The sequence below is a fragment of the Meriones unguiculatus genome, chromosome 11 (assembly GCF_030254825.1).
Source record: "Meriones unguiculatus strain TT.TT164.6M chromosome 11, Bangor_MerUng_6.1, whole genome shotgun sequence".
NCBI lineage: Eukaryota > Metazoa > Chordata > Mammalia > Rodentia > Muridae > Meriones > Meriones unguiculatus.
The window spans coordinates 14,268,352-14,296,277 of record NC_083359.1 but is presented as its reverse complement, the minus strand read 5'-3'; the positions used below and the strand labels follow the sequence as shown (position 1 = coordinate 14,296,277).

Here is a 27,926-nt window from a genome sequence, read left to right as displayed (position 1 = left end):
GTGTGCTTTATAGCAGCCACAGGAAAAACAAAACAAGACAAAACACACAAACAACAACAACAACAACAAAACCTTAAGACACTGTGCACACACTTGCTTCAGAAAGCAGTGCCTCTGGGGGTTCTTGTTACTTCGGAAGCCATTGGGCTGATTTTATTTATTTATTTATTTTAATTGTCCTCCCCCTTCAACCACCAACACTTTCTAGTCCTGCAACTGCTATGGAGTCTTCCAGTGAATGATCCCATGCCCTCTCATGCTGTTTTAGGGAACATTGTTGCCAACACATCAGCATCCAGACAGGACACTAAATGAGCCAAAATTTCATTGCTTCCCAAAAGTTGCACTCCTGGGAAGTGTTAGAAGGTGCAAGATATCAGTGACAACCATCTCTCCCAGTGTTTACAATAAACTGAGTTATTTGCACTAAATGGCTATAGCCTGACGTAGGGGCATAGCCTCAGCCTCCCCTTCAAATGACTAGGCTGCCCTGTACAATCCCAGTCATTCACACCACATCACAGGGAAAAAGGAAAAACATGTTGATTTTTAGTTGTTTTGCATTGTGCCTTCCTTTACTGGAGCACACTGGCTCAGTAAACACTCATATAAAACAAAACATAAAATGAGTTTGTGTGATTAAAAACCACTTTTGACCATGAGATTTTAATCCTATCCATTTTTGTTTTCCTTTCCATCCTGAGTCAGTTTGTTTACTCCACTCAGCCACAGGTCCCAAGGTCTTTACAGCAAGGGGTTTCAAAGTCAAGTGGAGATAAAGAAGGAGCAGGAACAGGAATGGGGTGGAGGGGGAGCACCAGGCTAAGAGAACTCTAGCAAAACCTTTTAAAAAGGGCAGCTGTGCTGTTGCTTGGTGGGCCTCTCAAAGTGAGGGTTTTTGAGCCCCTACTTTATCAAATTTCCTAGAGGATTTGTTTCTTTTTGATAAAGTGTAAGTATGAATTGATCATTGAAGCCTGAGACTTTTAGATGACTGACATGCAAATGAAAAGTGTATAAAATCTGTATTGCATAATAAAAAGCCACACAATCCCACTTCCTGCTAATGGTTGGCATACTCCTTCAGGAAATGCATATGCATGAGCAGAGAGTGAATAAACAAAGCTTTTCATTTCTTTCTTAAACCTACCTTGTAACTGGGCCTGCGATGAGTGATATTTGCAAATTCGTGTAAGAGTAGAGCCTACGACAGTGCACACAAATCAACAGAAGCAGCAGCTGCCGAGGGAAGTCACAGCGATGGTAGTTTGGGTGTGCTGTGGAAGTAAGTCAAAGGGCACATGACCCAGAACTAGAGATCCACGGAAATGTTTCCTTAAAAAGTGCCTTCAGAGCTGAGGAGTCAGCTCAGGCAGCAAAGTGCTTGCCTGTATGCATGAAGACCCCAGGGTGATTGTGGGTCATACTTGTAATCCCGGTTCTTGAGATTTGGGACAGGTGGATCCCTAGGACTCACTGGCCAGCTGGTGTAGATGAGATGATAATCTCTGGGTTTATGAGGAACCCTGTTTAAAAAAAAAAAAAAAAACAAGATGAAGAGGCACTGATGAAAACATGCAGTCTTAACCACCTCTGGCATGCAGACACTCATACACACACACACAAATGCACTCACCAAAGAAACATAAAAATATTCTAAAATCTATCTAGAGATACAAAGTCCTCCCCAAAGGTCAAAGTGATCCTGGGCAAAAGAGAAGTAAACAGGTAAGTAGAGAAAAAACACTATTAGAGTCATCACAGCATCTAATCAAATCATGCTACTGAGCTATAGGAGTCAAAACAGCACAACTTGAAGAGTGCCAGCTTCCCAGCACGGAAATGATTGGTAGCTGACAGCAGATGCTTTTTGGATCCTGCTTTTATGGCCACCTGCTGTGTGCCCAGGTTGGGTAACCATCAGGTACCCACAGTAGTCTACATGTCTCAATAGAAAGAAACCAGTAGAAGATGCTGAGATTTAAAAGAAGGAGGAGACAAATTAAAAAAACAATGTGTATGTGTGTGTTAGCAGGCTGCTGACTGAATCTTCGTAACGTTTTGTTTCGGAGAAATTTTTATGAGGCTGATGATGCAGGATGGTGCTCATTTCATAGCTGAGAAAGCGTCACTAACTCGCTCAGGATAAACAACGAGAGGCCAAGGCAGAATTCCAATTAGATTTACTTTGACTGTGACTGGTTCCAAAGCCCAAGTGCTCTCTCCACCACCAATAAGGATGCCTATGGTGGCGGCAGTCAAGGTTCTAAGTGCTCTGCTATGGCTGACTCCTCCTGAACTTCCTGACACAGTCTTACAAGGTGCTCATGAGGAAATTCAAGGAGCCTCAGCCGTTTCCCTGTTTCCTGAATAACTAGACGAGGAGAGGACCTCTCCAAGCGTAAAGAAACAAGAAGCTGGGAGGACAGCTTTTAAGGGCTTGACAGGGAGGCAGTGGGTGGGAGGAAGGGGCCGGTGTAACGGACAGCAGGAACCGCGCCCCTGCAGACATGGGTGCAAAGAGAGAATCTGGCCTATGCGAGCAAAGAGAAACAATTACCATATACGCACCTTGTAAAAGAAAATAAGGCAACGCGGCTCGATGTTGAGCTTGGATCACAAAGAGCTTGATGCGCCCTTCGTAGTTAAAAGCGGAGAACCGTCAGATGAGAACAGCGACTGAACGCAAGTTCCAGCTGGGTTCCATCTGCTGGTGCCGGGTAGGATTCTCTTTGTGTCCTGATGGGTTGGGGTGCAAAGAATTGTATTTCAAAATACTTGCAAATTGGACTCTGATGTCTACATATCCAGGTTAGGCAAGGCACCACTGCCTGAAGAGGGACTCTTGATTTGGGGCTAATTACATTTGGGCAGCACCGCTGCGCTCCTATGGCCTCAACTTCCTTTCCCAGGGAACATTGAGTCCCCCATATTGAAAGCGCTATTGTGGACCACAGGGTTCTCATTCAGGAAAATTTGAAACAGAATGCTCAAGCTCCATTTGATAACACCAGGAGCTTGCCAGCATGCGGTCCATTTGGGGGATTTTTTTCCCCCTTCTGTTCTTTGGAAAATGTAAAAAAGAACAAGTTGAATGGCAAGGAGGAGGAAGAAGGAAACAATTCCTCCTTGGCGGATAACACGGGCCAGAGACCGGAAGACTGAAGGCTTACTAAAACAGGACAAAGCAGCTTTCCCTTCTGTGTGTGGCTTTGAGTTTTCAAGGATTGCCTGTAGGATTTCCATAAAGATGAGTGGAGAGGCTGCTGCTGTCTGTCAATCAGCGGTCAGGTAAATAGGCTTCCAGTATTGGGCCTGTCATTCACCCACTCTCATATTAGAGCCCTTGTTTTCTATTCTTCCTCTCTGCCAGAGTGTTTGCTGTGTTACTCATGTAGGCTGTGGTCTCTGAGGCTCGAGAAATCCTTGTGCCTCAGCTGAACACCTGGTCTGCACGGTGCCCCAAGCAAGCCTAGTTTGCCTTCTGATTATGCATCTGGTTTGTCCTTGGAGCAGAAATGGGTTTATTTTTTATTCATCATTCTTTCCTCCACCCCCATACAGGCTAATTCTAACCAACAGGCTCTCTCAGGTCAACCTAGAATAGGAAGTGATGGCATGGTTTTACAGAAGAAGGAGACAGGCTATGGGTGCTTGAGGTGTGTATGGGAGGAGGGGTGGATCAAAAGGGGAAAGGTAAATTTTATAAACATTGACTTTCTGGACATGGTATGCTCAGGAAGCATTCTATTAACAACTTCTCCTCCTTTCTTCCTCCTTCTTCTTTTTTATTGAGAAAGAATTTCTTTGTGTAGTAGGAAACTTGCTCTATAAAGCAGGCTGGCCTTGAACTCAGAGATCCACATGGCTCTGCCTCCCAAGTAAAGGCATGCACCACCACCCCAGCTCATGTTAATTAACTTCTTGTCTGACTGGTTGGCACACAGATTTTATGAACCATTCTTTTCCCTGAGAAAACAATGTGTTGAAGGTTCAAATTTAATGTATAAACCAGTGGATTTCTGATGATATGAAAATATGTCTAACTATCCACAAGAGGCAGCATGTTCCAAGGTGAAGAAAGAGGAGAGGCTGAGCTGAGTGGGCCTGGGCACCCATGCTTTGCCCATGATGAAACAATGGATGTTTATAGTTGTACACTAACCTGAGGACACACAAATCCCATGCCTGTTTAATCAGTCCATAGACTCTGGGGCTGTAGTCCCGTAGTCAGGGCAGCACGCAAAGCCAGTTCTTGGCCAGTGATTGCTTGCTGTGCAAAGCCTTTTCTTTTTGCTGGTACATTTGATCTGAGTTTAATTTTGAGATGTAGGATTATTTTTCTTTTCATTACAGGTGGAGAGGTTGAAACCTGGGTGTGTTAATTCATTGTCCAGCAGAGTAACTAAGTATTCCAATAGTGCATCCTGCCATCCATCAAGTATTTGCTGAGTTTTATCACGTGTCCTTTCTGATACTTGGAATAGGTTCGTTGCTGAGCTTTGGTTGGGATCTGGCCCTCACCAGGCTTCAGTATTTGAAGATCTGGTTTCCAGATAGTGGAATTGTTTTGGAAGTTTGTAGAGGCGGTAGAGCATCACTGGAGGAAGTGGTCACTGGGGCGTGGCCCTCAAATCTTTACAGACTGGCCCCACTTCCTGTCTGCTCTCTGCTTCATGAGTGTGTGCATGCAATGTGACCGGCCACCGTGTGCGTCTGCCATCATGCCTTCTTCATCACACAGACTTTAATCCAGAATAAACACTTCCTCCCTTGAGTTGCTTCTTGTATGGCATTTGATCATTGCATTAAAAAAAAAAAAAAATGAACTGATATACCACGGAACAGAATGAACAACATCAACTACCTTCCGAGAGCTTATGTTAGAGTGAGGGCAGCTGAACCATACACAGGAGAAATAACTAAATCAAGTAACACGCTGAAAGATCATAGATGCTGTTTAAAAGGTGAAAGAAAAATAAGTTAAAGGAGACAGTAAAAGAATCCAGAGGTACAGTCAGTACTGCTCCTATGGAGTGAACTTGAGGGTCAGAGAAAGGAGTTAGGAGGTCCAAATAGTCTACACTTCAGGCAAGACAAGGACTTGGGCACAGGGTCTATTTGATTAGTGAACCAAGGATGAAGAAAAAAAGGACATGGGAAGGACTTGAAGGAGGAGGTAACCTTAACTAGAAATTCTGGGAAGGTGTCTGCTTTCTCCCATGTCTCCCAGTGTGGATGATGATCTGGGGACCACAGAGTTAGTGTGTTTTACGGTTCCACTGCTGAGGGTATGTTCAGTGATCATATTCATGCAGATATCTCTCTTACTCCTAAATACAAGCCAAGTGAGGATTAGTAGCTCTTGTGACTTGATGAATAACCAGAGCACAAAAGATGAAAGATGAATGCTGGGAAGTGGCTAAGTGGGTAACAGAACTTGCTATGTAGCCTAAGGACCAAGTTCAAATCCTCAACACCTATGTAAAATCCAGGCATGACTGTGTATGTTTGCAACTGCAGAGCACTGGGGGGGTAGAAGATAGGAGAATTGCTGGGGCTTGCTGGCTGCATACACGATATGATATACACACTTATACCACATGTAAAGCACACAGACACGAGCATACATTCATCTGCAAAACAAAGTAGAGAAGGAGAGAGAGAAAGCTGAAAGACAGTGGTCCTTAGCTAGGGCCATTCAGTATGTGTGACTTAGGGAAGCATGATGCAATTCAGAAGCTACTCAAGGGCATGTGAGGTAATACATACAAAAGCTATGCTAACTCCTCCTTCCCCTCACTCCCATGACTCCATCTGGTTAGATCTGAGAGATCCATGCCAATGATTAAGGAGTCTGAGAAATTGAGTTCTGAGCCCCAGAGCCAATATCAATATATAGCTTCAAAGAACACACTGGAACTAAGAGTTATGGCTTACATATAGCCAGGTGGAGATGCTCAGTAGGTCAATGGTTACCGAATAAGGTTATTAAACCACTGGGTCCCAGATAAGTTAACAGGGACATAGTATATAAAGTAGGGTGGATTTTGGGATCTCTGTGGAAACCTACACAGAGAGAAAACAGAAGGATCATTGAGAGAGGATGGGAGGACAAAAGAGGAATCAGCATAAGAGGCCTATACCTTTACATTAGGTTTCATTTAGGGCATATTTTAGGAAGGAGAAGAAAATCAAAGGACTGTTTGGAGCAGTGTTTATAAGATAAGCAGAACAGTGGTGGTATCAAAGGAAAGCACCGGGAGAATTTGGGAAACCTGGTCAACCCTAAGAAGGAATACTACTGAGATGAAGGGATGATAAAAAGGGCATGGGAGATAAGAGAACAGTATAGGGTTTGTAGATGATGAAGTCTAGAAATCCATAGCTGGAGTCTTTGAAATACCACATCAGTCTTGGCCAACATTAACTATGTATTTAAGCTCATTCCAAGCCAGGCAAGCACAGCCTACACAAAGCACCAGACTGGAAACGAGAGAAGGGCAGGACATCAAGACTTGGTGGACTCAATGCTGCAGTTTACCTAAGTCCCTCTCATCACCCTTGTGAGAGAGTTGTCAGGGAAATTCTGTAGTTCCCAGCGGAAGAGCGATTGTTTTCCCCTCTGGGCTCCAAATGCTTCCTCTGAAGGAGAAGCCAGTTCCAAGGCTTCATAAGAATGTGCAGGCTGCTGCCTTTGATAACTCAGGGACTCAACGTTCTGTCGCAGACTGGTGCTAAGTATTAATAAGGGAAGGACTGGCAGGCAGATTTCACCCCACCCCCCACCCCCAGCATAGTTACCCCATCCTTCAGCTTCTATGGCAACAGCCTCCTGACTGGCTTCTCCTTCTGTGATTTTCTTTCACAAGGCAGGCTGTCTGGTTTGTAAGTTCTCAAAGCACAATGTTATCATTTGATTTTCTACTCCTAAAGCCTAAACAACACCCAGTTTATAGGTGTATTTCATATGTTTCATCTTGGCATTTACAGCCATTCATGACCTAATGTCAGCCTCTATTTTTTTGTCATAACTAACTTAATGTGGCATAGATTTTATCCAAATTAAACTTCAGCTATTTTTAATTTGTGACCAACATTTTCCTAATTTGATAACTGACCCAGGTTCCTTTCTGTTACTCTGATAAAATGCCCTGAGAACAGCCACTTCTTGGAGAAAGGGAATTTTATAAATTCCAGGCCACAGTCCATTATTGCAGAGGAGTCCAGGCAGGAACTGAAAGCAGCTGATCACACCCACAGCTAAGCACAGAGGAAAGGAATGCAGGCATGCTCACTACTCAGCTGACCTTCACTAACCCAGGGAATGGTGCTACCCACAGTGGGCTGGCTCTTCCTACATCGATTAACTTAATCAAGAAACTCTCCTCCACAGACATTGCCACAGGCCAATCTGATCTAGACAATCCCCCACTGAGATTGTTTTCCCAGGTGACCCTAAATTATGTCAGTTTAACAATTAAAAACCAATGGTGGCTGTAGTTCCAAGATCCCTTTTCTGTCTGAAGAGAGTCATAGCGTGAGGGGCATCAATGGGCATAGGCACCCAGTGAGGCATGCGAGTAACCAGGGCATACCTAACTTTACTAGCATTCCAGCATTGGGCAAAAAAGCAAGTATCATTACCGCAATTACTTGGCTCTATCTGGCTAATAATGAATAAAAATGGGGGATATGCCCATTGATGCCCCTCACGCTATGACTCTCTTCAGACAGAAAAGGGATCTTGGAACTACAGCCACCATTGTTACTACCATCTCATTGACGGCTGTTGGAGCTACCACCAGGGCATTAGCCATGAGTCATACTGGGCAGACGGCTCAGACCCTGAATAATCATTTAGCCAATGTAGCTCATGCCTTAGTTGTACATAAAGGAATTAATGCTCAACTAAAAGGAAGCTTGATGGTGTTCAATCAGATTTGACCTCTTGCAGGAGCAAATTGATACCCTATGGCAAATCGCTCAACCTGGCTGTCAATGAAAGTATGCTGGACTTTGTGTCACTAGCATACAACATGAGAATTTCTCCTGCGCTGCAAATCTGTCTAAACAATTGTTGAGCTATATTTTAGGTAATTGGACTGGAGAATTCGATACTACGATGGAGCAGCTGAGAGTGGCCATTGTCACAGTAAATTCTACCGGAGTGGACGCAGGACTAGCCACAGGATTATCAACATGGATTGCTGCAGCCATGAATCATCTGAAGGAATGGGTGGGCATGGGAGTGTTAGCAGGCCTTCTGGTGTTGGTCTCCTTGGTTTGCCTGTGGTATATATGCAAGATTAGAGTCTCACAACAGTGTGATGCAGCCATGATCATTCAGGCCTTTACAGCCATTGAAGCAGGACATTCTCCCCAAGCATGGTTGGATACCATAAAAAGCTAAAATGATACGCTCAGGATGCGAGGCTAAGCACTGCACTCAGGGTCAGCCGCTTTGGACCCAGAGAAGAGCATGTCTGATTGCATGCGGGTTGATGCCCCAGGTCCCGCCTCTGAGAAAAAGGTATCGGACGGGTCTGATGCTCTTTGGGTGGATGACACCTAAATGAACATCTGTACAAAGTCCCAATTTATTTCTAATATCAGAGATCAGACCTCTACTCTTGCCTGATGCGTCTAAAACAAAAAGGGGGAACTGTAGAGAGCTGCGGAATGCTATGCCTTAAAGATGGAGCTGGTTTCTGCCTTCCACCTTCCCGATGGTGAGTGCTCTCTGTCACGAACAACTCCACATTTGGCTAAGGCCGAGGATCTGGCTTGCTTCTATGTATGTGGACCTATCTGCATTGCCCCCGTGGCACGCCTGGGTTGGCTACCCAGAGGCTATTTAAGCTGTGGGCTGGCTTTCCCCGGGGTCCGAGGATTGTTCAATGTTCCTGAATAAACTGCATTGAAAAAAAAAAAAAAAAAAAAAAAAACAATTAAAAACCAACCATCATAATGACTGTTCATATTTACCATCTTAGAAAGACTCTTAAAACAGTGGAGCTCAGTATAACCTCTGAGAAGCACTGAAAGGCTTACTTCTCACCATATCTGTGGTGTGACGTTTGGGAGAAAATTTCTCTATGTACAGGCATGATTGACAGCTTGAAGGATCTCCGGGTACAACTCCTCTTCTGGTGATCAGAGATGTGTGTGTCATCAGAAATATTTACGCAAAGCCTACCATGTTCTTTTGGGACTTAAACTGAAGAACAAGTCTGCCTTCTGAGCTCAAAAGATGAATTATGGTCAAGTAGGGTGGGGTAGGGTGCCAAAGATCTCCAAGTACTTTCTGGTTTGATGATTTACTGGAAGGACCCATAGAACCACATAGACTGTTTCCTGGTTCTTTTAGAGAACACAGACTGGAGATGGAGAGGTACAAATGTTATAGTTCAGAGAAGATGGAAGCAAGTATCCAGCTCTGTTCTCCAGTGCCGGTGAGTAGGTATCATGGAATGCCCCAGAAGCAATGCGCCATAACATCGCTATGCTCAAAGTATCGCCAACCACCATGAGTCACCTGAACATTAGTGTCTAGGGCCTCTGTTGGATATCAGTCACAAAGGTAAGGTCACCAGAGTGATTGACCTTAGATACTCCCTGAAAGGTCAAAGAAACACAGTATGCACAAAGCCCTTGGTGAGTAACAGTGGGCATTCATTGTAAGTCACGCTGTAGTATAAACATCTAGACTAGCCTGAGTCACCAGACATACCGAGACACTTACTGTACAAGTGTCCTATGGGCTTAATGATGATCTGCCATGCCAGTCAAGAACCACTCCTGAAGACCTTTACCCTGTGCTGGGTTCCAGCAACCATGAGTGAATGAGTCAAACCTTTTTTCTCACAGGTGGGATTCGGTTCCATAATCTTTACACAAAGACAAAATCATGGCTTTTTAAAGTTTGCAAGGGTTGAGAGAGTGCATGAGTTCATTTATCTGGATTTACAATTGAGTCCAAGTCACTCTATCTTCAGTGAATCCTGAGCGTCGCCAGTTTTTAAGACTTCTCCTTGATTCTGACATCCGTTCTTCAGCCTGACACCATTACGTACTGTCAGGAGTTTACAAACCCAACTTGGAACAAATGACCTCACTGTGAAACTTATCTCTGTTACTACTTAATTTCGGGACAAGTAATTTTTATTAGTTTAGGTCTTAGTTTCTTTTCCAAAAGGGGGGGGCAGTAACAGTTGTTCTTGGACTATGGAAGGGATTCTGGGAAAGTCTACTGTGACTATCTGAAAGCTTTACTAGTCTGATATTTTAGAGGGGAAAGTGCACTGCAAATAGACTCTGGGAATTGTCTTCATTCAAGGAAGTGAAGAAGACTACTGTGTTTCCATTTTTGTCCCTCCCCCCACCCTTTTTTTTTTTTATCATTTATACTCAGAGCTGTGCACTTTGGTAGGAGATGGTGTCAGTATCTTCCAGTCAGCATGGCTGGTAGGTGAGGATCCATGTATTACAGAAATGCCCCATGAAGTGTAGTATGTCATAAGAGCTCTTGGGGGAGGGGGCTCTCAGGCTTCATGGGTTGACATTCATTTGAGATCCATGGGGTAAGATGGTTTGCATCAGTCTCTTCACTAAAAACAAGTCAATATTTTACTATTCAGCAGGAATTAGTAAACTGTCATACCGCCAATATATGGAAGTGCTGCGGTATCAGCTGATGGATTCTGGGACGGATGTGTTGCCCATTAACACTCCGAAAGGATTGGCTTACACATAAAAGAATCTCCATCTCAGATTACACCCCCAGGAGACTGAGCTGCTTAGAAAAGTGTTTTCAAAGATGTTTATTAAATAACCCATCAAGGAAAAATTTATCTATGAATTATGTATGAATTCCAGTATTTTAATATGTAATGTCATAAAATACTTTAGTGCTTTAGCTCATAAAATATTATTAAAAGTGGTTATAAAATAATAATTAAAATAAGATTTAAATTACCACCTTTTATTATTAGAATAAAATGTGATGGGGTAATGGTAACTTATTTTGGAATGTCCTAACACACTGGTAAACTGGTTTAAAGTTTGGGTGCTAAGTTACATGTTTATGACTATATTAACAACTTTGATATCTGACATGCCTTATGATTCATGAACTTATAATTCTCTATAACTTGGTGTTGGTACCATTTTTTTGTAGCTATTTTATTGGATAATTGTACCTCTACCTACCTTCCAACCCTTATTTCTCCTAAACCCTTCCACCCCTTCCCTCAAAACTAGGTAAAGAGAAAGGTTAGAGGGGAAAGAGGGTATATGTCCCTTTAGACTACTTCCTGATGATTGGGGTAGTTGGGTTCCTTGGGAAAGTTCAATCTACATAGTCAGGATATCTCCACCTTCTTCTTGTCAAACTGCAACAACAGCAGCCACCTTCTTCAGAACATCCTGTCTCTCTCTGGGCTCTGCATTATACCATTTCCAGAGTTTCCGGACTTAAACTGTCTGCAGCTGGCACAAATCACACCCCTCCTAGAGGATGAAACAATCATACTTAATGGCTGTCGACAATCTGAAGCAGCTCCATATCCCACACCTGGGATTAAAACAAAAACATATTCACATAGCATAACTGGGTTTTTAATAAAACCAAAACCCTCACTACAACTTGGATAAAAAAAAAAAAAACCCAGCTCAAATAGCATCAGTTTATTACACTCGGGGTCATTTTCAGAGAGACAGGATCTCAGTTGAGGTACAATGACATTAGAATGGAAGTCTGTTTCTTGTTTCTAGGGCTGGGGAGATTCTCAGTCGGTAAGGCACCTGCTGAACAAACAGGAAGACGTGAGTTCAAATCCCCAGATCTCACAAAAAGCCTGACATGGCAGTGAGATTCTGTAATCCTTGTGCTCTGACGAAAAAATAGGAGGCAGAAACAGAACAATCCCAGACACTCCAGGACTAGACGTAAGCAACCCTGAAAAGAGACCCTGTCTCAGACAGGGTGGAAGTTGAGGTCTGACACTCCAGGCTGTTCTCTGACCTCCACATGTTCTCTGTGACACAAATGCATCCCCCAACATACACACACACAAACACACACACACACACACAGAAATGTAGTCTTAGGATGAAAGTAGAGTTTGTCTTTGAGAGTTATCCTTGGCATCAAATACCTACCAACTATGCTACCCTGCAGTTAGCCGCAGGCCCTGGCTGAAATGACTCTAGGCTCTTTCTAATTCTATCAACTGCCACTTTCCTCCACTGTGTATCAGATAAATATGGGTAACAAGACTGATATACGACTCATTGCATTCTCCCGTGCAGGGCTCATAGCACTGCACAAAAGACAGGCTTTCAAAGAAGCAAACTGCCTAGCACAACTGTCACAAAGCAAGGCAGTTATAATGTCGGTGGGGCACAACTCAATCACACCCCTGTCTTGGTACTGAACGTGAGGTCCTCTCTGGGAGCCCAAAAGAGTAGCCAAGGAAAACATTATAGATTTTACCAAACTAGATGTTTGCTTTGAAATTTGATGGAGATTGCTCAGTTACCCTTCTCCCATTAATGAAGCTGTGGAGTTCTAGGGTGTGCAGGAAGGGAGGATGACCAGGGGCTCTTCAGCAATGAGCAGTGTTAAGCCGTGATGAGGGGGGCTTAGGTGGAAGACCCACCCATGGGATTTATCCTTGGATTCCATTACTCTGCCAGTTTAGAAGTTCCCCTAGCCTCAGCTGAATGAGTCTCAGTTATCAAATTAAACTCAGTTCTCTTGGACATTTCCATCATAAGTCATAGATGGGTCCTGCTCCCTAAGTCCTGGTATTCTACAGATAGCAGGTTAAGAAGACGGACATGTGTAGAAGGAGTCTCTTGTGTATTATATAGATGCAACATTTGTCAATTAAAAAAAAACCTATGCTGTATAACTTAGACAGGAAATATGGGTGAGATTGCCAGTAGGCAGAAAGGATTCTGGATGGAGCCAGGTGTGTGAGATCCAGGGGCCAAGATGTGAGGAAGATGGATACATGGTGCCTGAGCTCAGGTAACCAGCCACATGGCAGAATTTAGATTAGTATAATGGGTTAATGTTAGTTATGAGCTAGTCAAAGATGAGGCAAACAGCCTGGGTATTTGTATATTTAATGAGTCTCATGAGACGTTATTCCCGGAGCTAAGGGACGGGAGGAAAGAATACCCAAAACATTTAGCTACAGACATGGATACCCCACACACAGTTGCCCATCACATACATAAGGCAGCATCTCATAGTTGAGGAAAAAGCAACACTTCACAACGGTGCCTACTCAGAGCAGGGTTCTAATGATTTCAAAAGGTGATTTTTCCAGACTAAATACCAATTGATTTTATGAAGCTTATTACTTATGGGACACTGGCTCAAGGGTTATCTTGATCTCGTCACTGTCTCTTAATCTAGGTGATTTTTCAGTCATCAATTACATTTGAAAGTAAATGAAAGTAAATGAAATTGAATGTGACTTAGGAATAAATGAGCATTTTAGACGTGATGTAACAAAAGTTCCTCACTAAGGAGGCTTCTGGGTAAGTGTGGTCTTGGCTAACATAGCAAACTCAAAATGTGTGAAAATGCTTAGAGCTTAGGCAATTCTTGTTTATTCTTTCTTTTGCTATGTAGATGTTCATATGCGTGTACATATGTGTATGTGTGTATGTACAAATATACGTACATGTATGCATATGTACAAATGTGTGTACAGGAAGGGTGAGGGTCAAAGCGGAAAGAAGCTGCAGTCTGTTTGGGGCACTGGGATGCTACTGTAGTTACTTTATTGTGTGGATAGTAGATGCAGGAGTGGAGCAAAGGTAAAAGATGGAGGAGGAACCATAGAGGCAAGTCCGCACTTTCCTGTTGGAGGAGTTCCAGATACATCCTAACAATGCTCTTGAAAACAGGAAATGCCTTCAACCTCTGGGGTAGCACTGCCTCAGATTGGTGAAGGAGGGAATGAAAGTCACTGAACACAGTCATCTCTGTTACTGTTGGTACACTCAGCACAAGGGAGAGCACACAGAAAACAGTAAGAACTTAATTGATTAATGACAAACACGAACACGGATATGCTGAATAGATGCAGAGCCTTCGCAGCAGAGCCCACGAGCGATTGTTCTTAGGCTTGCAATGCTCCCCTGCGTATGGGTGCCATCATGTCTGAGGCTGCCCAGCGTCTTCCAATGTCTCCCTCCTATAATTCCCGTCAGTTAGAAAGCACCTTTCAAAGCAATTTACAGAGGAAAACAAAAGTCAGGCATACAAACTTCAGGTCTACTGTATAACAAATTTTGTCTTGCCTACTAAGAACATCCAACCCTCTGCATGTTAAGGTCATTGCTCCCTCAACCCACCTTGAAGATGAATATGTGTGTTCCACAAAGCATGGAAGGGAGATCTCTCTATCTTTTCCCTTTTCAGTTTCACTATTGAGTTATATTTGGCAAATAAAAGCTATACATATTTAAGTTTTCCAGTGTAATGCTTTAACACATATTTACATCATGAAATGATTGTTTTGATCAAGCTGGTCATTGTGGCCATCACCTCACACAGCTACCATATGTATTGTCAGGGCATTCAGAATCTATAATATATACTTGTAGCAAATTGCAAATACACACGTAGTGCCATTATCTTCAGTGACCATGTTGAACTTTAGAACCAGAGAATATATGCAGCCAGCAGAGATGTGACTTTGGCCATCACCCCTGAAAAACACTGTGCCTCTCTATTTCTACAGCTTCAATATTTTTAGATTCCATGTATAACTGAGATCATGAGAATTTTTTCTTTCTCTGCCTGGCTTAGTTCAGCAAAATACCCTCCAGGTTCATAGACGTTGCTATAAATGATAAGCTTCCCTCGTTTCTTATGACTGAATGACACTTCATTTTGTGTGTGAGTGGTGTGTGTGTGTGTGTGTGTGTGTGTGTGAAAGAGAGAGAGACAGAGACAGAGAGAGACAGAGAGAGAGAGACAGACAGACAGAGAGAGAATACACATGCAGGAGAGAGTTTTTATTTGCTTATTCATGTACTATGAAGCATTTAGGCTGGCTCCATAATTTGGCTATTGTAAATACTTCCACAGTGAACATAAGAAGGCGAACATCTCTTCCAGACAGTGGTGTTGCTTCCTTTGCATCTACGTGTGGAAGGGGCCGAACAGACAGATCACATTTAGTTCTCTCTTCAAGTTTTCTAGCATCCCTCTTAGCATTTTCCATAACAGCTCCACTCACTTACCCTCCCACTGACCATACACAAGCCTTTCCTTTCTACTCTCCATTCTTCTTGACCTTTGTTAGCCTTTGGATTTTTAATAATACCCTTCCTTGCCACCTAACAGGTATGCTGATGTCTCACTGTGCTTTTGACCTGTGTTTCCACAAGGAATAGTGGCTGTTGGCTGCTTTCATATTTTCCCTGTAGAAATGTTTTTCAGGATTTTTGTCCATTTTTAAAATGAAGGTTATCATTTTCCTTCTGCAGTTGAGTCTCTCTTGTATACTATAGCAATTTTTTATTAGCTGTGTAGCTGGAAAATTCTTCCCATCTGTTGTTGCTTTGGAAAACTCTATGACCAAAAGAACCCTTGTAGGGGAAAGGGTTTATTTGGCTTAAACTTCCAGGTCACAGTCTATCATTAAGGGAAGTCAGGGCAGGAACTTTAGACAGGCCTGCTTGCTACTGCTTCCAGCATTCCTTGTGAGCAGAGAACACACTCACAGCCTGGGAAGTACAGAACCAAAGAGGCAGCTGTTTGGGGCTCGTTCTCAGAATCATGCTAAGCCAAATGTCATATACAGCCAGGGCAGTCTGTCAGAGGACAGTTGGCTTCTGTCAGGATTCTACACAACTTAAAGGTCATTTTGTTATGTTTCTGAATGAAACTTTGTTGGAGTTCTGATGGGGACTATAGCGATTCTTCAGGCTTCGTGTGTGTGTGTGTGTGTGTGTGTGTGTGTGTGTGTGTGTGTGTGTGTAGAGTGGGTAATTGAACATCTTCCAGTCCATTGATACAATGTTTTGTGAAGCGGGGTCTCACCGGATAACTCAGTTCATACTGGAATTCACTGTGTAATCCAAGTTAGGTACAAACTTGGAATTTTCCTGCCTCAGCCTCCTAACTTCTGGAACCATGAGCAAGCTCCACCGATGACAGAGCTGTTCATTCATTCATACCTTCAACCTGTTTAATGAACAATGTACAGTTTTCCATTTATAGGTATTTTACCAACTCAGTCATATTTATCTCCAGGTACTGTTTGATTCTCTTCTAAGGGGGATTATTTTCTTAGTGTCAGTTTTACGTGGTTTTATTATTGTTTTATAAACACATAATTCATTTAATGTTCATTTTGTATTCTGCAGTTTTACTTACTTCTTAGTTCTGAGGGTTTTATTTTCTGAATTTTTTTTTCCTGTGATGTACTTTGGGTTTTCTAATTACAAACCTTATCATCTACAAACAGAAAAAAAAATTTTAATTTCTTTCCCATTTGAATTATTTAGTTTATTTTTCTTACCTGAAGGCTTAGGATAGGCTTTTTGGTAGAGGTAGCATGAGTGTGCTCACTGGCCTTGTGCTTGGCCTTGTAGAGAGAGCTGGCTATCACAACGGGGCACAAGGCTAGCCATGGGCTGTGGCTTAAATTGCGATGAAGCACGTCTTTGTTTTGTTCATTTTACAATGAGGGGGTGGTGAGCCTTATCACATGTTTGTTTGTTTGCTTTCCCCACATCTTTTGAGTTGATTACATGCTCCAATCTCTGTTCTGCAAATACACAATTATTGATTCCCAGTATGTGGAATCATCCTGTATTTTGGGATATTGTGAGCCGTTACTTTAATGCGCTGTTTAATTTGGCATTTCCACGGGCTCTAGGGATCAGAACTCCTTTCCTCATGTTTGCTAAGCAGGAGCTACAACCCCCGAAGGCTTTGCTTCCTTATTACACAAAACATTTCCTGGTTACAGCAGGGCATTTTAAACAGCTATTTAGTTCAACCTCCCCACAACTTTTATGCTATTAAAGCCACAGTCAGCACAGTCACATTCCATATTCATTAGTAAATGATTTTGAATTTAGCTAGTTGCATTCTTTCGTCCTGAACTTGTCTTACTGGAGTTAAGCTGGCCACGCACCACTGTCTTAACGTCCTCTGGATCCCACTGCAGTCTCATCAGAAGGGGTTTTAGACTTCTGTGTGCATCTCCACAAAAATGCTTAATGCTGTTGCTTCCTACCAGAAGCGTTCCCTTCAGTGAGGTGAGCTAATGGTGGTGCTGAACTCCCTCAGCTCTTGTTTCTCTGGAAAAAAAAACAGTATCTTGCCTTGGTGCTAAAGATTGATTCTGCCTAGAGTAACATTATTTTTCTTTTTTAAAAAATTTTATTTTATTTTATTAAATACACTTTATTAACTTTATATCCCCCCATAAGCCCCTCCCTCCTCACCTCCCGATCCCACCCTCCCACCCCTTTCTTCAAACATGCCCCTCCCCAAGTCCACTGATAAGGGAGGTCCTCCTCTCCTTCCTTCTGATCTTAGTCTATCAGATCACATCAGGAGTGGCTGCATTGTCATCTTCTGTGGCCAGGTAAGGCTGCTCCCCCTTCAGGGATCAAAGAGCAGGCCAATCAGATTATGTCAGAGACAGTCCCTCTTCCCATTACTATGTAACCCACTTGGACACTAAACTGCCATGGGCTACATCTGTGCAGGGGTTCTAGATTATCTCCATGCCTGGTACTTGGTTGGAGTATGAGTCTCTGGGAAGACCCCTGTGTTCAAATTTTCTGGTTCTGTTGCTCTCCTGTGGAGTTCCTGTCCTCTCCAGATCTTACTATTTCCCACTTCTTACATAAGATTCCATGCACTCTGCGCAACAGTTGGCCATAAGTCTCAACATTTGCTTTGATAGTCTGCAGGGCAGCGCCTTACAGAGGCCCTCCATGGCATGTTTCTAGCTTGTTTCCTGTTTTTTTCTTCTGATGTCCATCCTCTTTGCCTTTCTCTTAATTCATCTTTTTTTGAAATTTTATGTATGAGAACTGTGTCAACACCATTGTTCCCCTCCCTTTCCTCTGCCCAATTCGTCCCATGACCCCCACACTCCTTCTCAAATTCATGGCTTCTTGTTGTTTAATTATAATTGTTAGACATGTGTTTATAAATACAATCTTCTAAGATCATTTAGTACCGCTTAAATGTATTTAGTGATGAACTCTTTTGATTGTGGCATAATATTATTGATTTCCAGGGTTTTCTTTTTAATTATTTATTGGGTTTTGATTTTTTTTTTTTTTAGCACTTGTAATATATCATCTCAGTCTTCTCTAGTCAGCACAGTTTGACCAATTCTTTTTACCATGGCAATACTAATATTATGTGTGTGTGGTTATGTGTGTGTGGGGGGGTATGTATGTGTATGTGTGTAGGTATATGAGTGTGTGTGTGTGCACATGCGCATGTGCGTATGTGTGTGTATGGGTACAGACACATACACATAGACCATGCTCAGTGTGCAGAAGTCAGAGGACCGCCTTGTCTGTTGCTCTTTTCCTTCCACCATGCCTGAGAGAGGTTCTCTCTTACCATTCACTGCTCTAAATTAGGCAGCTAGTTGGCTGTAAATTTCTGGGATGCTCCTATCTCTGCCTTCCATCTCCCCAGAGGAGTGCTGAGATCACAAATAGTTGCACTATAGTGTTCAGATTTTAACATGGGTTCTCAGGATCTGAAGCCAGGCTCCTTCAGCAAACACTTCAGCCACTGAGCCCTTTCCTGTTGGTTACTTTTAAGAATTTGGTTGTAACAGACACTGTGCACATCTCTTTTTGTTGACTTGCTTTGGGGTTCTTTGGGATCTGAATGTTTATGTTTCTCTAAATTTCGTAGGTTCTCTCACCATTTCATAAAATAACTCTGTTCCCTTTCTCGCTGCTGCTGGGCTATATACCTCAAATTCTGCGATCCATTTGATTGACAGCATATCAAGGAAGCCAGAACTGTTCCACTCATTTCTGTTCCTTTTAATTGAGGCCACTGCTGAATTTTTTTTTTTTTTAATTTTCAGCTCAGTCATCACCCTGTTTATCTTTCAGAATTTGCCTTGCTCTTTCCTATGGTGGCCATACCTCTCTAAATATCATTTTGTTTTCCTGGTGCTGTTGAGGTGTTTTCCCGAGTCCTCTTAGAGCTCACCAAGCTTCTCTGAAGTAGTCATTTGGGGCTGTTTGTCAGGCGGGTCAGGAATTGCCAAGCCTTTAGAGCCAGTGTTTTCTATTTTGCCTCTTAGTCACATCCCACTTCTCACATCATTCATGCCCCTATGCATTTACTTTCAAATCTGTGCTTTTGAAAGAAGGTATGTGTATGTGTTCATGGCGGGGGGTGGGGAGGTAGTTGGTAGGGCTCAAGGGAAGCTGACTGCCAATATCTTCTGATGGGTAGTAGGTTACATAGTTCCTCTAGCACAAGACTAGAAATGGGCTTGATGAGAGCTGTGTTAAAACCTTGGGCCACGGAAGCATGCCCTGAGCCTGTGTTCACAGAGGGAATGACCTGAAGTCTGAGTCCATGGGCATCAGATTGGTGTTGGAGCGCTGGAGCAGACTGGGTACCGAGGTGTGTGATGGAGCCATGCCCTCTCCTCATGCTCTCCTCTGTATATAGCTATTTCTCTGCATATTCCTCCAAGCACCTTAAGGGAAGAGCCGCATGAAAAACAGACAGTTTTCCTTCTAGCCTCAAGGCTTCCAGTATCTGTGATCTGCTGAGCATTGGGTCCTCCCACTGGAATTCTTTAGCTCACCCTTGAAAGTTATCCCAGCTAAGGCTTCAGGATGAACACTGCCCCTTGATGACAACAAACAAACAAACAAACACCTTTCCATAGAAGCTGCTTGGTGTTCCCATGTGAGCATGCCATCTCATAGAAAAACAAAAGGAATGCCAGGCAAAACCTGAGGTAAGGTACCCCAAGGTATCTTTATGGCAATTAGCTCAACACTTGTTTGGCAGCTTGCAGTGCCTTCCCTTTCTAACCCAGAAAGGACTCGAATTACCATGTGGCTGATGATGAACAGTTAGCCTGAACCTCCTGCCTCTCCCTTCCGAGCGCTGGTACTATAGGTGTAAAACATCACACTCACTCCATGTAATTCTAGGAAGTAAAGCCAATGCTTCATGCTTGCTAGACAAGCATATTGCTAACTAAGCTATGACCCCAGCTCTACCTCGATTGCTGCAGAGCTGCAACACTGTGCTAATAAACCAATTCTCAAGCATAGGTCCCTAGTTAATACTGTTTGCAGTGTCTGAATATAAACACTGTGACCGTAGGCAGCACCGAGTGGACAATGTGAAGTCACTGAAGATGGGCGTGAGTAGAGTCCACTTCTGTGGCACAGAATAAGCCTGCATAGCTGCACTATTGAAGCAGCCTACTCCCTGTACCCTCTAACATGCAATTAATTTATAGGCATAAGCCATGTCATCCCTTCTTGAACATGCCATCCATGATGCCTTTGGAAGAACTATCCCAGGTCTAATCTGGGAAAAAGAGATTACAAGATTGCATTCATTCCAGATAATCCATGTTTTCTCCCTATAGATCCTGTGGGATTTCTGCACTCCTTGGTGCTAATGGCCTGCTATTATAATCTCTTTACATGACAGATTAATGACCTGACAAATAGAGCCACGCAGGTTCACACATCACAGCCCCACACTTTGGAGATAAGACTCCTCAGTCAGACCAAATTGATGGGCACCTACATTTGTCCTCAAACATGAGACATTCTGAGCTTAAAACCTAGAAGGCATTTCCAGAGAACCTACAACCCAGCTATAAATCACTGTGGTGTCGGGGCTTCCTGTGTTGGAATTGATCTCTAATGGGATGCCCAATGACACTTCTGGATCTGACTTTCCCAAATATTGAGATACGAGCACAGCTTTTCTGGGTCTGTTGGTATGCCCTCCCTCTCAAAAACAAAAACAAAAAAGACACTTTTGTTTTTTGTTTTTTTGTTTTTTTTTTTTTTTTTTTTCAATGCAGTTTATTCAGGAACCTTGAACAATCCTCGGACCCTGGGGAAAGCCAGCCCACAGCTTAAATAGCCTCTGGGTAGCCAACCCAGGCATGCCACGTGGGCAATGCAGATAGGTCCACATACATGGAAGCAAGCCAGATCCTCAGCCTTAGCCAAATGACACTTTTGTTTTAAACACGGAGTAAAGCAACCTCATAGCTAGATGGCAAAGGCATTCAACATGGTCCTTTGTTATTCTTATCAGTGATTAAATGCATTTTCAAGGAATAGCCCATTGAGAAAAATTATGAGCTTTTTGTACAAACTTGAAATGCAGAGCGGTAAAAATCCGTCAGATGCAGAATTTTATTGTGCATAAATCTACCTTAGCTGTTATTCTTTAAATGGGTCTCTCTCTGCTGCTAACAGTGCATTCCACCTTGGCACACACAGCTTTTAATTCATTTAACTCAACATTCTTTCTAGATGTGAGTGATCGCCTTTGGCTGCAGACTTATTTGAAAGGGTTCAGGGGCGTGCTCCCCCTCCCCTCTGACTTAAGTCTAATTTTTTTAAAGTTCTCTTCCTAAGAAGTTTTGTCATCAGATTTTGAATTCACCACGTCTCTATGGCTATTGATATCAGTCATATTTCCAGATGGCTCTCAGAGGAAGTTCAGAGCATTGGTTGAAGAGGGGCACAAGAGATAAGAGCTATAGAGATGGAGTTGTATTAGATGCTGGCTATTAGAACACCAAGAGCCCTTCTAAGAGGAGACGGTGCTATATTTTGGGTACATTCTCCAACATTTGTGTGTTGCAACCCTAATTGTCCAGTGTGGCAGGGCTGCAATGCAAAGCATTATGGGAAACACAGGAACCGTGGGGGAAGAGCATTTATGAATGGATAATTGCTTTTCCCAGGAGAATGAGATCCTTTGTAGGAAGGTGACCTTCTTCGCTAATACACTCCTGTGTTCTCTCCTTCCTTCCAATTCATCCATGTGAAGTGTCAGGACGTCATCACTAGATAGGGTTGCCCAATATTAAATGGCTTTGCCTCCAGAGTGTAATCTCAATAAACCCGCATCCTTTATGAAGCATCTAGTCTTTGGTATTCTGTCACAGCAGCAAAAAGTAAACACAGCAAACATTTCCGAACTGGAAGATTAGTATTTTCTTGGCCAGTTGTTGCATTATGGAAATCTTTAGAACTCAAGCAGATATACTGGATGTACAATGGCTTACTCTGGCTTAACATTAAGGAAAATTTTTATAGAAAATAAATTAGATGTTTCATCAACTCTGGCCAGTAGTGCTCTGATTCTGATGGCTTCCATGTCCCTCAAAAGACCATGTGTTAGAAACTTAGTCTTTAGTGCAGTGATGTTGGGAGGTGAGAAATAGGGCATAGTAGGAGGTCACGGGGCTGTGTGGTAGTAACAGAGGACCCGTAGGACCCTGAACTCTTTCTGGTTTCCTTTTGGGTAAGATGATCTAGTCTTTCCATATAGGCTTCTGCCAGGCCCCAAGGGGTCCTGATGGAACACCCTTATATTGTAAAACTATAAACTGAAATAAAAATCTTCCTAGTCCGCCGGAACCTTGCTCAGTGGGTTGAGTACTAGATGTACAAGCAGGGCAGCCCAATTTCAAATCCTCAGCACCCAGGTTAAAGGGCAGGTATGGCCACAAGAGCTTTTAACCCAGTGCTGAAGGAGAATGGTGACAAGAGACAGGAGACTTGGTGGGACTTAATGGCGACCAGCTCCATGTTCAGTGAAAGACGCTGTCTCAAGGGAAGAAGCAGAAAGAAACATAAGAGGACCCCACCCACACATTTCCCATCACTTTCTGCATGTGTGTGCACATCACACACACACACACACACACACACTCTCTCTCCTTTCTATTTAAAGTTAGCCTGCCTCAAGTACTTTGTGTAGTGACGGTAAATAACATACAACTCTGGAATAGATATGTTTTCCTCTTCCTCTTCTCTGATAATAATGTTCCCATTGCACTCATAAAGGACACGGGTGCCAAGAAAGATCACATCTGAACTAACCTCAGTGCTCTCAACCCCTCTACAAGCCCCTGCCATTCAGTAAGCCAAAGTTAAGAAGCTTGATTCAAGCTGGCAAGTCAAATGCCATTTTTCTAAAGCATGGTCACACGTCACTGTTATTTTCGTCATTATTTGTAACCAGTGTTTAATTAATAATTCAGCTTTCAGTGTGTTGAACACTGTTTTCCCGTATCACGAAGACACCTGTACACTGCTGTTGTTTGGATGCATCTACTCACATCTTTACGTGCTGGACTCTCACCCCCCAGCGTGCAGTACTAAGAAGTTAGAAATGTAATCTGATTGTGATCTTTACAAGTAGGACCTCCAGGCAGAGATCTGGGTTAGAGTCCCCACCACTGGAAGATGAGAGATGCCAGATGAGACATATATGGGTACACATTCCCCATCTTCTGCCATGTGGTTCCCTGCAATATTGCTTCCCAGAGGATCACAATATATTACACTTTCTTCCATGTATTAAGACTTTCTCTTATGAGACAGTTTCTAGCACATACTAACTCCAAACTCTTTATGTGGCTAAGGATGACCTTGAACTTCCAATCTTCCTGCCTTCACTTCCATAAAGTTGGGATCATAGGCATGTGCTACCATACCTAGTTTGTGCTAGGGATCCAGTAGAGGACACTGAACCTGTACTAGGTTAGCACAATAACAACTGGGGTCCCCTCAAGCATTTATTTTTACATAATAATTAATATAAAATACTGACTTGACACAAAAGTCAGCATGACAGGGTTGCAAAGGGTTTACATATTGGGGATTGGAACTCTGAGCAGTGACTGAGTAGGGATCGGATTTGGGATCTAAGAAACAGCATTCTGAAGCAGGATGGGACATGCTGTTGCGTGTGACAGTATGAATGAGTCTTCTCATCTGTAAGTAGGTACAATGAGCCATCTTCCTGACAGGATTGTGGAGAGGGTACAGTGATCTGAGGCGTGGGAATTCTCCCCAGACTTCAACTGCTATAATTAATATATACAACCTTTAGTGAGTGTTTAGTTTATGTCAGACCTGTGCTAAGAGAGTCGCATCAATTCAATTCTTATTGTAAAAACTGTGAGGTAGTTGCTATTATTGGCCCCATTCTAATGACTGGGAAACTAAGACAAGGCAATGACTCCAAAGTATCCTCAGGCCAAGGGGAGAATCCAAAGAAGGGCAGTTTGCTTGACTGCCTCCCCGGAAACACGAAACTAATACCCTAAGCCTGGTCCCATTCTGGGTATTATGAGATCTGCTCCAAAATCTGTTCTATTCCTGGTACCAAGTGCTTAGTGTCTACCTTTAGAGAGAAGCTTTTTACATGTAAAAAACACACAGAATGGGAATTGCATTGTACAGTTCAAGACAAAAGCAAGATGTGATCAGAAGACAAAACAGCCCAGGGGATGACAGGAACCAAGTCATCTTCCCAGAGACAGAGGGCTGTGAGTCCTGTGGGGAGGGCAGGCCACTGCTAACCAACCCTGATATCCTGCAAGTGCTTGGAGGATGGAGGAGAATGCAGCACTCCATGTATCCCTCTGCCACCCCCCCTGGGGTACCAGCACAGGAGAGAAAAGACAGGAAGGAGCCTATGTGCAATTAAGCCCTGGTTCTTTCCAAAGGCCCTTTCTGAAGCACAGTAGTTGAGCTCAGCAAACTCAAAGGGGATTACAATAAAGGAAAGAAAAATGCACTTCTGATGGGGCTCTGAATGGTGGTTCATTGTAGGTCAGGAAGGGAGGAAGCCAGCTAGAGGTGGGAGGGGGTCTTCCTGACTTTGGTGGGGATGTAGCTCAGACTCTGTAATGCAGACAAGGGAAGGTGTGTGGAGATCTTTTCAGCTGGGAGGAAGCACAGCTTTCAGTTTCTTCTTTTTTTTTTTCCTTGGGGCATGATTTGTTCTGACTTGACAGTGCCTTTCCAGCAAAGTCAGCCTGCACATGTGCTAATTAACAGGCACACAGAATTGTCCCAAGCCCGCCTCCTGACGAGAGTCCAGAAAACAAGCTGAGGAGATCCAAGAGAGTAAAAGAGATACATTGCCTGCTCCTAAAACAAAGTAGTCAGTGTGTGGCTGAGGCTGATGGAAATTCATTATCCTCTTTTCACCGGGATTCTGGATCTGGCAATTCAATCATTCACAGGTACACTAGGTAAAAAGGAAAAGAGAGCTTGCAATTAATTAACCATCTCTTCCCTCCCAAGGTCACTTCTAAAGGTTGTTATCTAAACTAAAAGGAAATTAAAATGAAGTAAATGGAAATGCCTTGTAATAAAGTTTACATTAGTTTGTAAGACCTGGGGTCTCACAGCTCAGGAGTTTAAGATCGCACCCTTCCCAGAAACTCCCACAGACCACGTACTCGTTGCAAAAGCAAGAGGTTTATTAACATTGCGCAATGGGGTCACTCCTGCCGGTCAGCAAAGAGTGGCACTGGGAGACAAAGGCCTTTAGGTTTTTAAAAGAAAAATTGCTGGGAATTTGAAGTTGCAGTTTTGGCAATTTAGGATTGGATGAGGAAGCTATAAAGTAAGATAATTGGTTACTCTTATGTGCTCAAGCTTGGCCAGTCCTGTCAAGTGTGGATGCAGCTGCAATTGAAGGTGGGGGTGGTTAGCTCATCCTTAAAGATTGGGGGCTGTGGACTTTTGGCTGGAGGTCAGAAGCTACTCAGAAGAAGTCTAGGTTCGTTGCTAAGAAACGCTATCTCGGAGACAAGGGTCTGGTCCTTCTTTTGCTGAGTGAAGGTCATTGCTTGCTTGCCCTTTTTTTATATCTGTCCTCACAGATAGGGTCACATTTCTCCATTCTTTGGAAAGGTTCTAAGAGGCTTTAGCTTAACCTAAACCTAAAACTCAAAACTATAGGCTTTAGAAGACATACAGGTTACAAAGTTAGTCTAACCCTTTCAAGTTCATTGGAAACTGGTCCACTCTAGAAAACTGAGGTAGAGGGAAAGTTCACCCTTACTTTCTCCAATTGTGAATTAAATGTCCAAAGTCAGCATTCTTACCGAGAACACACATTATCTTATGTTTACTTAAAAACATATACGTAATGTATAAGTGCAAATGTACAAACACATATACATGTATACATACACATGTACACATACATGCATATATATACAGTTTAAATGAAATTATGACATGTTTAGTTTGGGTTTCTATTACTGCAGGAAAACGCCATGACCAAAATGCAAGCTGGGGAGGAAAGAGCTTATTTATTTATTTATTTTTACGTAGCTCTGTTCATTATTAAAGGAAGTCAGAACAGGAACTCAAACAGGGCAGGAACCTGGAGGCAGGAGCTGTTGTGGAGGGCTGTGGAGGGAAGGTGCTTGTTGGCTTGTTCCCTATGGCTTGCTCAACCTGCTTTCTATAGAATACAGGACTACCAGACCAGGGAAGGCACTACCAACAATTGGCTGGGCCCTTCCCCATCAATCACTAATTAAGAAAATACTCTACAGCTGGATCTTATGGAGGCATTTTCTCAAATGAAGTTCCTTCCTCTCAGATGACTTTTGCTTATGTCAAGTTGACATAAAACTACGAAGCACATGCCATTTGTGGTTAAAATACACCCTCAAGAGCCAGGTATGTTGGTCAAGGGAGTTCAAGAGACTACCTAATTTATACAAACAATTGTTGCTGCCTTGACTGCGTCCCAGAACTTGAGGGTAAAATCCTAGAGTGCACAGGGCAGGACACTGTGCACTCCAGAGGACTTGAGCTAGAATCAATCCAGCCAGCGGTCTCCTCCATAAGAACTAACTCTCATCGTATCTTAAGGTACAATGCAAATTGCCAGTGGAAAAGAACCATCAATAGTCCTATCTAGGGGGTTGGAGCTCTTCTAGAAGACCCAGGTTCAATTCCCAGCCCCCACATGGCAGCTCACAACTGATTGTAACTCCAGTTCCAGGGGATCTGACATCCTCACAAGGATATATATATATGTGCAGGAAACACACACACCCCTGTGGCTCTCCCTGTCCCTAGAGATTATTGGCTGATATGGAGCAAATGGAGCAAGGACGACTGGTCTGCTGAATATGTGGAAGCTCAGGCTGAGGACTGAGTGGTGAAGGTGGCTGCTGGCTGCGTGCTTCCTCTGCTCTACATCTACAGATCATGCCCTGTTGTGCTCATGTCTTTATAGTTCAGAATTCAGACTATTTGGGAGGGCCATTGCACAAGCTCTGGAATCAAATGTTTCTTCAAGCTCTCAATCAAGTCATTGTGAATATTAGTGTTGTCATTCACTTTCCACTATTGTACCAAATGAGCTGAAATGACTAATGTATGAAGGGAAAGCTACTCAAGTCCATAATTCTGTATGTTCTAATCCAAGATCAGGCGAGCCAATTGTTCTGGCCCTCTGATGGGACAGCATAACATGATGAGGATGTATAACAGAAAAACTGTTCACAGGGTTCTCAGAAAACAAAGAAAGAGAGAGGAAGAGAGTCCCACTATCCTTCAGGACATACCCTTAATATAAGTACCTGCCTCCCAGGGTTCCTACTATCTCCCTGGAAGGCTAACATGAAAAGTTAACCTTCAGCACATGGATTTGGGGAGACATGGTACCAAACTATACGAAGACTTACTTTTACTGAGTGTTTACTGTGCACCAGATATTTTCTAAGTATTTACATTTACACTTCATTAAATTATCATAGTAAAACAATAAGTATCATGATCTCCAGTGTAATGCCCTATTACACATACACACAGAGGGAGAGACAGAGACAGGGATGACAGAGACAGAC

At 43.0% G+C, this 27,926-nt stretch overlaps 1 long non-coding RNA gene across 3 annotated transcripts in view; it reads right to left on the bottom strand.

The window, feature by feature from the left end:
* The window catches only part of LOC132646295 (uncharacterized), a 387,482-nt gene that overhangs the window by 250,597 nt on the left and 108,959 nt on the right, over positions 1-27,926 (bottom strand). For all 3 annotated transcript variants that reach the window (XR_009584434.1, XR_009584433.1, XR_009584435.1), the window contains exons 3-4: positions 2,572-2,739; positions 1,151-1,526 (exon numbers count right to left, since the gene is read on the bottom strand). This is a non-coding gene — a long non-coding RNA (uncharacterized LOC132646295). The remainder of the gene's footprint in view (positions 1-1,150; positions 1,527-2,571; positions 2,740-27,926) is intronic.